General features: G+C 42.7%; 1 protein-coding gene across 1 annotated transcript in view; it reads left to right on the top strand.

Annotated features, from left to right (window-relative positions):
• The first annotated feature begins 1,981 nt into the window (after positions 1-1,981).
• The window catches only part of numbl (NUMB like endocytic adaptor protein), a 70,161-nt gene continuing 58,371 nt past the window's right edge, over positions 1,982-13,771 (top strand). The window contains exon 1 of the mRNA XM_082501868.1: positions 1,982-2,365. The gene's annotated coding sequence lies outside the window, so the exon portion shown is untranslated. The remainder of the gene's footprint in view (positions 2,366-13,771) is intronic.

The following is a 13,771-nucleotide window of genomic DNA, read 5'->3' as shown; positions in this document are numbered from 1 at the left end:
ATGTACAGAGAAGAAAAAGCACATTCTTCTCTTGTAGTTTCACGCAATGGAAAGTTGAAGTGCTTCTCTGCGTGTAAGAAGCAGCTGGCTTCAGTTTATTGGCGCAGAGTTAGCCTTTTTTTTTTTTCTTGGTCTCAGCCCTTTCACTGAGGCTCAACATTGGACCGGTGTGAGGTGATTTCTACCAGAACCAACCCGTTTATGAAGTGTTAAATGTGGTGCGTATGTGAAAACGTATTGTCATTGAAGGTGTCACTGTTTACATTTTGTTTGTGTGTAAAGACAAAGAGTGAGTAGCAGTTTTGGTGAAAACTGACCATGATGGAAGCAGTCTCAAACTTTCTCCTCTCCAACACTAAGTAGGATGCAATATATGATTCACTTATAAAATACCTACCCACATATGTAATAGTCAGAATTACTGCCACCTTTGTCACTAGTTTTAATCAGACCAGTTTTAATCAGGCTATTGCAGATTTACTGGTATGTTTTTCTTCTAGAATATGATGTTGAAAATGGTTTTTGACAAGCTCCAGCAACATGTTTGTATACAATCTGAGCACTGTTTGCAGCACAGTATTCATCACAGCTGTGTGTGATGTAGTTTCTGAAGTATATCGCCAGAAAAATACACGCTTAACACTTACAAACCCGGGCTGCCACTCCTGTTAGCTGAGAACAGGAAACTGAGGGAACAATTCCCACAAGCTCACCAAAACTGGACAAAAAAAGCTTGGAAAAAATCGCCTGGTCTGATAAGTCTCTGTTTCTGTTGTGACATTTAGATTATAGGCTCCATGTCCAGGATCATTCCTTTGTGGCTACAGTGTACCCATCTTCTAATGGCTGCTTCCAGCATAATCCCGCACCTTGTCACAAAATTTAAATCATCTCAAACTGGTTTCTTGAAACTGACAGTCAGTTTAATCTGTAGTCACCAGATCTCAATCCAACAGTGCACCATTGAGAGTGAGAGCTTCCAGCTGACAAATATGCAGCAACTGTGTGATGCTGTCATGTCAATATGGACCAACATCTGTGAACATCGTGAAGGGCTAACATCTGTTTTCACGACTTTGCTGAATCTGTGCTACAAAAAATGAAAGAAGTTCTGAAGGAAGGTCTGATCTGGTGCTAGGAAAGTGTAACTAATAAAGCAGCCATGCGTTCAGTATGGACTTTTTAACATTTAACAATCTACGAACTTTCTACATCATTGCTTCACAATATGTAAAATACTGTGTTCTTAAAAATCTTTGAAGAGAAAGTGCTTGTAATCTTGGAGAAATTCAGTGTTAATTTAACTACATTTGCAAAATATAGTTAAAATTTTGTGCCTTGCTAAAATGGGCGGGTGTCCTCTTAGGGCGGAGATATCAAACTTGTGGGCCACATACAGCCCACTTTGATGTTAAGTGGGCTGAACCAGCAAACCTCCCCCTTCTGTCAGTGTAAAGTAATTTAACTAAACATTTAATTGCATTTAATACAAGAAAAAGAAGTGTAATTTCAACAGTGGGTATCAGTTGTTGTACATGAAAAAGAAATGCAGTTGTAGTAAATGAAAGACATCTGTCAGAACAAATAAACACATTTGTAAAATGACAGAAAAACGTTCTGGTAGCTCACTGCCCAGACATATTTCACATTCATTCACTGACAATGAAGCTAAAAGTGGGCTGGACTGGAGTCTTTGTCGGCCGATTCTGGCCCCCGAGCCTTATGTTTGACACCTGTGTTTTAGGGAGGCACGGGGACTTTCTTAAAACAGGGCTATAGTAAACCGTGAATCACAGCAGGTTAGATGCCGCACGGTGGCGCAGTAGAGCAACAGAACCACAACGCTGTGCTTTTTTTTCTTTTCTGGAAAACATCAATGGGAAGAGTAGATTTGCATGTCCGGCCGTCTGTGCCAATGGGCGCACTGGGAAGGCTGGGTTAGCGGGTGGAGCCGGGGGAAGCAGCCCAGTAAGTGCACAGTCAACAACCAAAGCATCCGAGATTACTACACCGATTCCACCGAAATCAGCCCCCCCTCCCGAAACCCCGAGTCGGTGCCTTTTTGGGGAAATATCGCTTTGATTGCACGAATAAGACAGACTCCCTGCTTTTTTAATTTTTAAAAAAAAATTGTGCCTGCGTGTTTATGTGTGTGTGCGTGTGTGTGTAGGCTACGCCGACCAGGTTGTTTTGCGGCTCCACGTCGCCTCCACTCCATCGCTTTGGTAGTGCGGATGAAGAGGGGATTTTTGTGAAATTACACATTCCGCCTGATTCTCGTACAGGGCTAATTTATTTGTGTCCGAGGTCCTGGATTTACACAGAGGAGGAGGAGCGGGGAGCCGATCATCCGTCGTTCTCTTGGGTGAGTTCACTGGATTCGCGTCCAATCTGGCATCCCGATTTACTGACACTTCCAGCCTTATTTAGCAATCCGGTAATGTCTCCATAACGACTGGACCCACAACCAAGAATGGAGCCATCCACTCAGCGTGCGTTTAAATTCTTGATGTAAATAGTTTGGGAGCTGATTTAATGTTTCATTGGAAGTGCACCGCTCTGATATGGACCTCGCCAGCGGGCCCATATATGTGAAATGAATGAAATGTGGCAGCCTTGGTCTTTATGATAACAGCTCACAGCTGTGATCCATCACCAAAGACCACAACTACACTGTGCCTGGACTCTGATCGACTCTTTCACGCCAACTGCGTGCGCACAGGTTGTCTAATTGTGCAGGAGTCTCCAGATAATGCTCTAAAAATTTAAGAAAAACTCCAACTTTATTGTTGTATTGATGATCTATAGGTGTTATAACCACCCTATTACAGCATTTGTGGTCTGGAAATCAGCTTTATTTGATCTTTAGTGGCAAGGTGAATGAGATAATGTGTTATTGATTGAACTGAAAGTAGTAACTTATTGGTTCATGGGATTGTTTTAGTTTTAGCCAACCTCAGCTTGTGTGCAGAGGCCAATATTTCCATGCATCTCCAGGATTTTCTGCATTATCTCTCCATTGCATCACACCATGTGGGGAATCGTGCCTTTTGGGCGTGTTTGCATCATTTTCAAAGTTTTCTTCCAAGGGTGTATCTTTCTTTGTCTCATTGCTGCTTGTTGTGTTTTGGAAAGAATGTAAAGACGGGGGGCAAAGGATGCAAAGTGCATCGAGAACAGTGACACAATGCAAATTACATACATGCACACGCAAAGCGTGGCACATACCTTCGTACATAGGGCTGGGTAATGCATGCAGCTCTATTGACTGTGGAGCTCCATCTGTTCCATGACATGGCATTCCTCAGACAGGCAGTCATGCTGTTAGGGCTGGTCTGTGCTGACCCACTGGCTCAGAGTGAGGACACAGGAGTCACTTAGGGTGTGTTAAAAGCGTAGTACTCTTAGAGTACTAGTAGAGAGGGGCGCAGACTGTCTCCTGCCATTGGTCCTAGACTATTTGCATGTGCAGCTGGAGGGTAAGGCTTAAGTTGAGGCTTGTGGGGCTAGTCTCAGTCATGGATTAAGCTACAGCATGAGGAGTTTGTTTTGGAGTGTGTTCTGTAATGAGGCATGATTTGATTTAGAGATGTGGCTAAAATATGGTAAGGTTTAGTCCACACCTGCAACTTACTTGAGGTTAGGTTTGTGAGTGAAGCTGAATGGAGAATAAGTGGAATCTACAGTTATGGTTTCAGGATGGAGAACAGGAAAAAAACAAAACATGTTTGCTCCAAAGTTTGGCTTAGAAAGGCTGGAACGGGCCTGGGGCAAGTGACTCTAGAGGACTGATGATTAGATTTATGATGAGGCTGAAAAGAAGGGTTTGTGTGGTTAAAAGATCAGATCTCAGTTTGGTGTAAAGAAGGGCTAGTGCAGTCTAGCTACGGGACCTGAACGAAGAACAGATTGGTTTAGAGACTGGCTGTAGAGGTTGTAGTTTTGGGACAATCTGAAGCTTGAGACATACTAACGTGATCTGGGACTTCAACTAATGAAGGAGAACACGCGATTAAAAGGTGGGGCTGGAAGAAGTTTGCTCTAGGGATGTGACTAGAGGCACGCTATGTCTCCAGAGCCAAGGTAAGCTGGAGATCCAGGGATGGAAGAGAGCGAGTGACAGAGAGGGAGGAGTGGCAACTCTGGAAGTCCAAACCAAGTGACTGCTGAACATAAATCGCCTCTGATGTAGCTAATCACTGCTGCACTTCAGTCATCACAACTAGAACATAATTACACCGCCCCCATATACACAGCAGCACACACACACACACACACACATCAATGCATAGACACACACACACACACTCCATTTCCCCTCAGACCATTTCCCCTGTCCTCGAGCTCTGATTGCTGCATTAGGACTTGGCTGTCTTTTGTTTTCCACATACACGCACACACGCACATAAACGCACAAGGGGGAGGGTTGGGCCAGCTGAAACCACAATACAGGGGGGCGCAAAGGTCATCCAGCTGGCCAATCAGAGCGATGTCTGGGTTAGCTGGTAGTGGAGGAGGGCGTTGCTCCCCCCCTTTGTGCTGGTCAGGGTGGGTCTCCTAAACAAGCAGCACCACTTCCAGCCCCGTCCCCGCTACTGCCGGCCCGGCAGCAAGGCCGTGCTTCCTCAGGGCAAAGTACAGCAGCCCCTGGCGACTGTGTGGGACTGCAGGTTAGGGTCTTTTTTAGGTTGTAGAGGAAATCCTTTCTTAGTTTGTGAATAGTTTGAAGATCTTTTGTAAATGCTTCTTCAAAACTTGATTTGTTGCTGAGAAAGATTACAAGTATGAAAAGTTATGACTGAAACTATAAATTATGTGTGGAGCGCCACTGAGGTGTTTATTCCAAATTGACTGCAGTGCTGCTCGGTGACTGCTTGTGTAAAGAGGATTTGTTTCTTCTTCTGCTGTGTGCACAGCAGTTGTGATGTGTGGGTGTTAATGAATGAAAGCAAAAAAAAAAAAAAATACTCCACAAATAAAGCCCGTAAATTGATTACAGAATTCTGCTTCTGCTGGCAGGATTAATTTAGAGAACCAGATTTTAAATAATGAGATTTGGCGTACCCCGAAGACGCTGAGGAGAGGAAGGATGGAGGGAGGAAACGCTCTGAGTCGGGTGCCCGGATAGAAAGGTGGGGTGAGAAAAGCTAAGGAGAGGCAGGAAGTCCGAGGAGGTGCGGGAAGAAAGTGATAAACCAAACAGGAGGAGGTTCAAAATGTGGGAATGAGCCGTGAAGGCCATCGCTGGGTATCACGGTTCCTTTGAGGGATGTTTGGATGTGACCACGTCAGGCTGAGCAGAACCTCTGATCCAGAAGATGTCATCACATGCATGTTTCTACAAACAAACACACACATACACACACTGCTTTCTGATGCCTAAGTGCCTCCAGTATGTGCTGAGTGGGCTTATCTGATTTCTGAAGGCTAGTTAAATGCAACCACTCCTATCTACCATATAGCCCCATTACTGCACGCACTAATGGCATGCTCACAGTACAAAGACATGGTGCTATAGTTTTTATTTTGTATGCGAGTATGTTCGTGTGCACATGTTGTGCTCCTACCAGTGCATATTACGTTGAGTCTGGATTGATAAACGAGTGAAGGGATGGATTTGAATGCCCGTCTAGTGGACGCTCATGTGTGGAGGCAGCAATTTGTGTTTTCTCAGTTTGTTTGACCATGCATGCGCGTAAAGGGATGCTGACTGGCTTGTGTGTGTGTGTGTTCGCCTGTTTCCTTGGCAATCAGCAGTTTGTCTTTGCTTCAGTGGCGTTTTTCTCTGCAGATAACAAGAAAAGTGGAAATGGGTCTTTCTCAGCAACCGCAACTCCGAGTGGAGAACTCATCACAACTAATAACTGTCACTCGGAGCAGCCAGGGTTGCATTTAAAAAAAAAAAAAAAATCTCATTGCTCTCTCTCTCTTTATTTTTTTTGATGACCTATTTTAGCCCGTTTAGCTGTTGAAGCTCAGATGCAATATTGCGATAAGGAACCTGCGTCTAAAAATACCTGAAATGAAAAGAAAAAAAACATCCCACCACATCCTCTCCCTTAGGGGTTGGTTTGATCTATATCCCTTTCCAGGCTTTTAGCAGCTGCTCTTCTTGCTGCCCAATTGTTTTTATGTGGTTTGTTCCAAATTGCACCTAGAAGCCACTGAACAAATGTCCAGTATTGAACACTTTTGATACATTTTTGTAACGAGAGGTTTTTCACAGTCTCGGGGTCAAACTGTGGTGGAATCGCCAAATAACCAATTTAAAAAACATAAATCAGAACATTTAGTACCGTGTTGAAACAGCCTCAACAGTTTGCACATTCTGTTCTTCTTCTTCTTCTAACCCTTTCATCCCCAGCATGTCCGCCTTCACTACGTCCTTTTCCTCCTGCCTGGCAGCTTCATATTCAGCATGCTTTTTTCCATTGCATCCACTCTCCCTCCTGTGCACATGTCCAACCCTGAGCGACCTGAGCTGTCCCTCTGATGTCCTCATTTCTAATCCCATCCATTCTGCTCACCCCCAATGAAATCTGACCATCTCCAGCTCCACCTCCTCCTTTTTGTCAGTGCCAGCATCTCCAAACCGTACATCACAGCAGGTCTCACTACCATCTCGTAAACCTTCCCGTTTCCAAAGCACGGCACAGAGCCTCATGGATTACAGCTATTCTTGGATTCCATGTAACTGTGTGAAAAAAGTTAGGATTGCATGACAGGAACTCTTCCATGTGATCTGTGCAGAGATACTAAATGAGCCCGGGCGGCCTGCGTGGACCGTAGTGCCTCAGATGAACGTAAGCATTGTTAGTTTCAAATCTGGAGTTATTTACAGTTACCACAGCCCACCTACAATCACTTTCCTCCTTGCCTGCACAGTTTTCTGTGTGCGTGCTGCAGACACGGTTTAAAATGATGCAGGCTTCTCCGCTGCACAATTTTAGAGCAATGCAGAGCGAGAGAAATTGTTAGCGATAGAAAGAACCCAAGTTAAATCTTCCAGAGCACAGAGGGGCCCATTCACTGTGTGAAGAAAGTGTTTGAGGGAGATTGGGGGGTGAGATGGGGTGGGTTAGATGAGAGGGGTGACTACACTTAAAGCGGTGTGCATCTGTGCAGACTGTGTTGCAATAGGCAGTCAGAGAGGCAGAGTGGCAGAGGACATACGAGAGGAATCAAACTCTGTCTTCGTGCCTCTGTACGTTCGAGTGCGTGCGGCTCAGAGGGGGCACAGAGGCTACTTCCAGCTAAAACACAAGAATGAGTCACCGGAGAGAAACGCATCAGCGTCTGCTCTGTGGCTCAGTGAACATGTATGATTCTGTGTACATGTACAGCAGTGCGCTCATCAAAAGCTGTTTAAAAAGTCTGCACAGGCTAGGCCCTCGGTTTGCGCAGCCTTTAAATGAAATACTTACGGAGTTTATAGATTCTTAGAGCAGTGTGCAGAGCCCGACTAAAGAAATCATCCAGATTAAAGAACCAGCTGACATTAGCTCACTGCGGATACGGTGAAATCCTTTCAGTAGATATCCGAGACACTGGGAAACATTTTATTATGCATAAAGCTGTTAGCTCCACATCTGAATATGATTAGGACAATTTAGATGAAAGTGAAAAACAGCAGTTTTACTTGCATTCAAGCAGTTCCTTAGTGTTTGTAGCTGGATCAAAAGAACTCTTTGAAAATATCAATTTAGAACAACCAAAAATACTTCATTAGCTCTCAAAGGTTAACCCCACACTAGCTTCCAATAACTTACAGTATAATCCTCACAGCTTCATAGTCAAAAATAATCACTGTTTATCTCAAACTGGACCTTCAGTTCATTCACTGACTGTAACAGGCAGTGTAACATCCTTCCCCCTTCCTTTAAGTTCACTTTCTTCTGATTGGTTGCCCCTCCAAACAGAAGGTTTAGACAGCTGGTTCTTTGCACTTGAGGTGGTAATATTAGGATGTCCCCTCTATCATACAGAGCCCAAAAAGTTGTTGGAAAAAGAGCTTTTAGCTCTCAGGGAGAACTTGCGCGTACACTGACCTATTATTTGAAGCTTGCGACACACAGCCATGTAAATATTGATGAGTAATGAATGTCATTTTGAGTTTTTATAAATTCAGCATCTTACACTACACACTGTAGTAACCCATGCATTTCTTGAAGGAAAAACTGTGGAAATCAGTTTAAGGTGTGACGTCTGAAAACAAAAGTACCCGAGGGAGCCGTGCAGACCCAAGAAAACACTCTAAGCAATACCAGTCCAGTGATATAGATAATGTCCCAATACATTTTAGATGGCGCCCAAACAGTTTTTGCAGAGGATAAAGTAAAATATCAGTAACAAGTGGACGTGTAAAAATGGCGCCCTGAGAAATGAAAAATAAGTGCTAAATAAGCTGCACGTGTTTCTTTGGCCTGTGCGAACCAGTTTGTCTCACTCCCGCTACACTGCGCTCGTAAAACATACGACGGCACAGTGAATGTGCCAGCGAGGCTTTCGCTTTATAAAACATCCTCTCTGTTTACTGGTGCTATGACTCATGGTTGCTATAGTGAGGAGGCTCTGACAGCAACGCAGCTGATTAGGAGCATCTGACTCCACATGACTGTACCCCCCTTCATCTCTCTCTGTCTCTGTGCCTCCACCGGTCCGTCTCTCTTTCTCTCTCTGGAGTTCTGCATCTTTCCATTTCTTGCTCTGTTGCTATCTTTTCACTCGCTTCTCCTTTCCTTTATTTCCACTGTTCGCCTCGCGCCTTTCCTTCCCCTTTGTTTTATTCCTGCAGCACTCATCAACCTTTAATATAGCTCGTATAGATTTTCTTATTTCGACTGCTGCCCTTCACAGCTCCCTATCTTAAACTCTTATGACTTCTCTGATTTCTTTTACTCGTCTTTCAATCATCTCCATCTGTTTGTCTTTCTGTGGTGTCCAGCTTTACGCCAGATGCAGCTCACTCTCCGAGCTGCTGGCATCACGATCGCGATCAAGGGAGGAATAGCTGGAAAGGATCCCTCATGAAAGACAAGAGATTGTCCTTTTAATGCAAATGAGAAGTATTAATAAAGATACAGATTTCACGAAGGAAGTAAGAATAACCTATTAAAAAACCCTCACACCACAACTATTAACCACAATTGAATCACCCTGCTGTTGAGACTGAAATAACCTATTACCCATCTTATCACCCACTGTGCCGAGTACCACAGACACGCTCTAAATCTTCATGGGGAAATTATAGCAATGCCACTGAATACTGTTGAGTGTACCTCACAAGAGCACAGCGAGATAACATGATAATGTTTGTAGTAAAATTAGCAGTTACATAAGGGATATTTGTAGAGTTTCAGGAATGAAAGGAAGACCTCGTCAGCAGACTACAACCAGAAGAAAAATCCTTATTAGCAGACTAGAAAAAGCTCTAGAGTGTAGAAATAAAAATATCACTCAGTAGCCTGTATTCCTCTCTCCGTATAAAGCAATAGGTTAATGTTTTAGAAAATGTGCTTCACAGTATTAATGAGAGTTAAAATGTGTTAAAATGTGAGTCAAAATAAAAAGCTCCAGCAGCAGCACGAGGTTGGCGTAGGTTCTCATAAAACACCGGGGGAAATGACTCTTGTAACGCCTACACAGATCAAAACGATCCTGCTGGAACCTCTTAAAAACATTATTTGAATCACATCATTATATAATCAAGCAAGAAAGTTTATATAAACAGTTGCTTCATTTTTGTTTTTGTATAAAAAGTATTTCACTGGGATTTTTGTGATCCACTGTATAGTTTAAATCGTCTTTTTTTAATCAAACTGGCATTTTGATTTTAAAAAATACCATATTATGAAGTAACATAGACATGTAACTGCACTGTGGGTAATAGAATTTACTGTTTTCCCAACTTAAAAATAAAAACAGCTACAGTTTTTTTTTTTTTTAAATTTAGCAACAGGTACAGCATCATACTGAAGCCACCCCTGTGTGTGGACGCAGGGTCTGTAACTCAGAAACCAGCTGCACCCATGGTGTCACAGCTTGGACAAGAAAATGCACAACGACCAATTCAGAAGAATTCAGGACTATATAACCACAAAATGTATACAAACCTTTGATTAAAATAAAAAGATTTAATCATATATGAAATATTTAGTCACTTAACCTATTTAAGTTACATTTACACTTGTTCGATAAAGTGTAGAGCTAGGCTAGCAGCCTCACCTCAGTGTCTCTAAAACCAACTAATTAAAAAATTATAACAGCTGACATTCAGTGTAACTGTGTGCGCTCCTTGTGTCATTCAAATTATGCTTAAAACTGTTTAAAAGAAATTGTATCATACAGAGACAGACTCCTTTTGGATCCCAATTAGTGCTACATAGAGCTGGGCGATAGAACGATAACGATATGTATTGCGAAATAACTTTTTCTCGATAGAAAAATTTAACTATTGCGATAGGCCTCACCGCTCTTGTCCTCTTAAAAAAAAAATAAAGAAGAACAGCCAATCCAAATTAAGTAGCGCAGAGCCGAACCAATCACAGCCGCAGCGTCACGTCACGTGACTCGTTATATTATCCATTTTTGATCTGCACACAGCTGTTGCCACGAACGTCGCACTCACTTACATCATTGTCATGAGACACTCTCGCAATAAAATCACGGTTTTAGTAACGCAGTAACGCAGCGTGCTTACGGGAAAGTAACAGTAATCTAATTACCTTTCTAATTACCTTTTTTGCAATCCCTTACTTTACTTGTTACTTGAAAAAAGTAATTGGATTACAATAACGCGTTACTTGCAACGTGCTACTGCCCATCTCTGCCAACAATAGACGGCGTAAAAAAACGGTCAGCTCTACTGAGACAACATCCTTTTTGTTTGCGAAGTCTTAAGATGAGGGTTTCTTCCATCTTGGCTTAAAAGAACCAGATTTGACAAAGAAGGTTGAGGACTGTGAGACTGCTCGCTCATTGGCTAAAGACTTGTCAATCGCAAGTCATTAACCAACTGCATACCTTGGATAAATGAGTGACTGAGACAATAAACTCACCAGGAAAGTGTTTATGCGTATCAAGACAGAGCGAGGTTTTATCTACGCCTGGATTTCTTTTTGCAACCACAACTATCGCCATCTGGTGGCCTTGAGATAGAATGCAGGTTTAAAGGACTTTCGAATCTGCTTCAATTTTTTGACCCAGAAGCTATGTCCATCTTTATACCATTTGTGACCCTGAAGCATTGTCGTCCTTTCCCTTTTCTCTTCCTTGTGTGTTGTGCAACCTATGGACACCCCCACAGGTGTCCATAGATATTATTGTGTTTATGTGTTTATTATATATTATTCATCAAGTTATACATACAACATATAAAGCAGCATTAGCATCATAAAAGTACAAGAATATGTTTTTTTACCTATTATTTCATAATACATCGTCTATAGATAATAAGTATTTTCACAGCATAAAATACCCTCCCATTCTAAAAAGTCGCATGCTCATATGCTTGAAATTTTGTGGAGTAACCTGCTATATATTCTGTCCCCTGCAACAGCAGAACTACACAAACAGGGAAATGGACTCCAAATCTTCCAAACTGCTTTTCTCATGTCAGTATTTGCAGTGGCAGATGGATGAGGCTGCAGGCCAAGAGGAGAGGAGCGAGGTGAGGAGCCATTGTAGGCGCTGGAAAGATGGACGGGGAGATGAAAAGAGGGCAAGATGGAGGAGGGAGAGGTGTCTTGTTTCGCAGGCGAGCTGCACTAAAATGCCATAGTGGGGGAAAAAAACCAAACAAGCATATGGGAGATGAAGATTATTGATAGCGTTAGCATTTAGAGTGGATTGTTCCTGTCGTGACTGCTTATGGGCTGCGAGACAAATACTTTGTGAAAAGTGTAATAGAAAGCAACATTGTGATTGATTGCTGGTACCTGCGCAAGTACCATATTGGACAATATACAACTAATAGGCTGTGCCTGACCCTTTCTCTACACTCTATCTCTCACATTTCTCTCCTGATTCTTGTTATAATGTCTTTTTCCCGTTTCCTCGTAGCCCTCAGTTAAAAAGGACCCTCCTTTTTTTCTGCTCTTTATCAGTCTCAGTTTTCTCTCTTTCCTTTCTTCATTTGTCTCACTTCCCCCTCCTCCCTCTGCCTCTTTTGGCCACGGGAAGTGGCAGTCTTTGCCTGCTTGCTCCCAGAGGAACAGACCTGCCTTTGTCTGTCTTCACTGTAGGAAGATGAGTAGCCAGTCCACCCAGTAAACCCAGTAAGTCCAGTAGGAGTGAGGGGGTTGTCTGTGGCGAGCCAGCCACCTAGAACGCCTGTAAATCAGCCAGCCACTCAAGCCAGGGCCTTTCAAGGTCTGTACAGCCAGCCAGCCAACTAGGTATTATGTCAGACACTCACGACTATTAGAAGGAGTGGACAGGGAGGCACAGTGGAGACGGAGACAGAGACTCCAAGCGCATTTGAAATGTACAATGGCTTTGAAATCTGAACAGCGATACGTACATTTCCAATGCCTGGAGGAAAAACCCAAAATGTGAAATTATTGCAGCATAATTTGTTACCTCATGCCAAGAACTGAGAGCAACCAGTGGGAACTGTCAGATGATCTAAAACACCATATGACATGTACGACCTGTTTATGCCTGTTTCTGTGGAATATAATTAGATGATTTATTTGGTAATAGTCAACTTTAACAAAAAACACTGACGCATGTGTGTGAGAAAGGGAAATAAAAGCAGCGCTATGATGTACAGATACATGTACAGATGTGAGCTGCAGGGAGATTTGCCAGTGTTTGTTTTCACATGAAGAGGCATTAAAACATTAAGTTAATTCAGCTATTTCCTCAATAAGGCTAACACCTCTGCCCGCACTAAAGCAGTGCCTTATTATTATTATCATCAGCAAAACAAAATTCAAGTTACATTTGTCTCTTATCACTAAGCTTTAATTTAAACAAAATATTGCTTTAAATGTTGAAGAATTACAGCAATTCCTTTTTTTTAAAGTTTCCCCAATTTTTGCTTGTTTAAATATAATCGGACACTAGAGTCAAAATCTGTTTCATGGACAGCTGTGGGATATCCTCATTATATCATTATTAATGAATTAAGCTGGGAAAAGCTCTACAATTCATTCCAAGGGTGGCGTTGGCATTTGGAAGCTGTTGCTGTGAATTTACTAAATGTCATCAAAGAAGTCTGAAACAGGCCATGTGAGGATGCAATCCATCAAACAGATAGTGGGAACAGAAAAGCAAACAGGCCTGGATGTCCATACAGGGAGTGCAGAATTATTAGGCAAATGAGTATTTTGTCCACATCATCCTCTTCATGCATGTTGTCTCACTCCAAGCTGTATAGGCTCGAAAGCCTACTACCAATTAAGCATATTAGGTGATGTGCATCTCTGTAATGAGAAGGGGTGTGGTCTAATGACATCAACACCCTATATCAGGTGTGCATAATTATTAGGCAACGTCCTTTCCTTTGGCAAAATGGGTCAAAAGAAGGACTTGACAGGCTCAGAAAAGTCAAAAATAGTGAGATATCTTGCAGAGGGATGCTGCAGTATCAAAATTGCAAAGCTTCTGAAGCGTGATCATCGAACAATCAAGCATTTCATTCAAAATAGTCAACAGGGTCGCAAGAAGCGTGTGGAAAAACCAAGGCGCAAAATAACTGCCCATGAACTGAGAAAAGTCAAGCGTGCAGCTGCCAAGATGCCACTTGCCACCAGTTTGGCCATATTTC

Source organism: Aulonocara stuartgranti (assembly GCF_965226115.1).
Source record: "Aulonocara stuartgranti genome assembly, chromosome: 14".
Classification (NCBI taxonomy): Eukaryota; Metazoa; Chordata; class Actinopteri; order Cichliformes; family Cichlidae; genus Aulonocara; species Aulonocara stuartgranti.
Note: the sequence above shows the minus strand (reverse complement) of the source record. Positions and strands in the feature narration are given on the sequence as shown.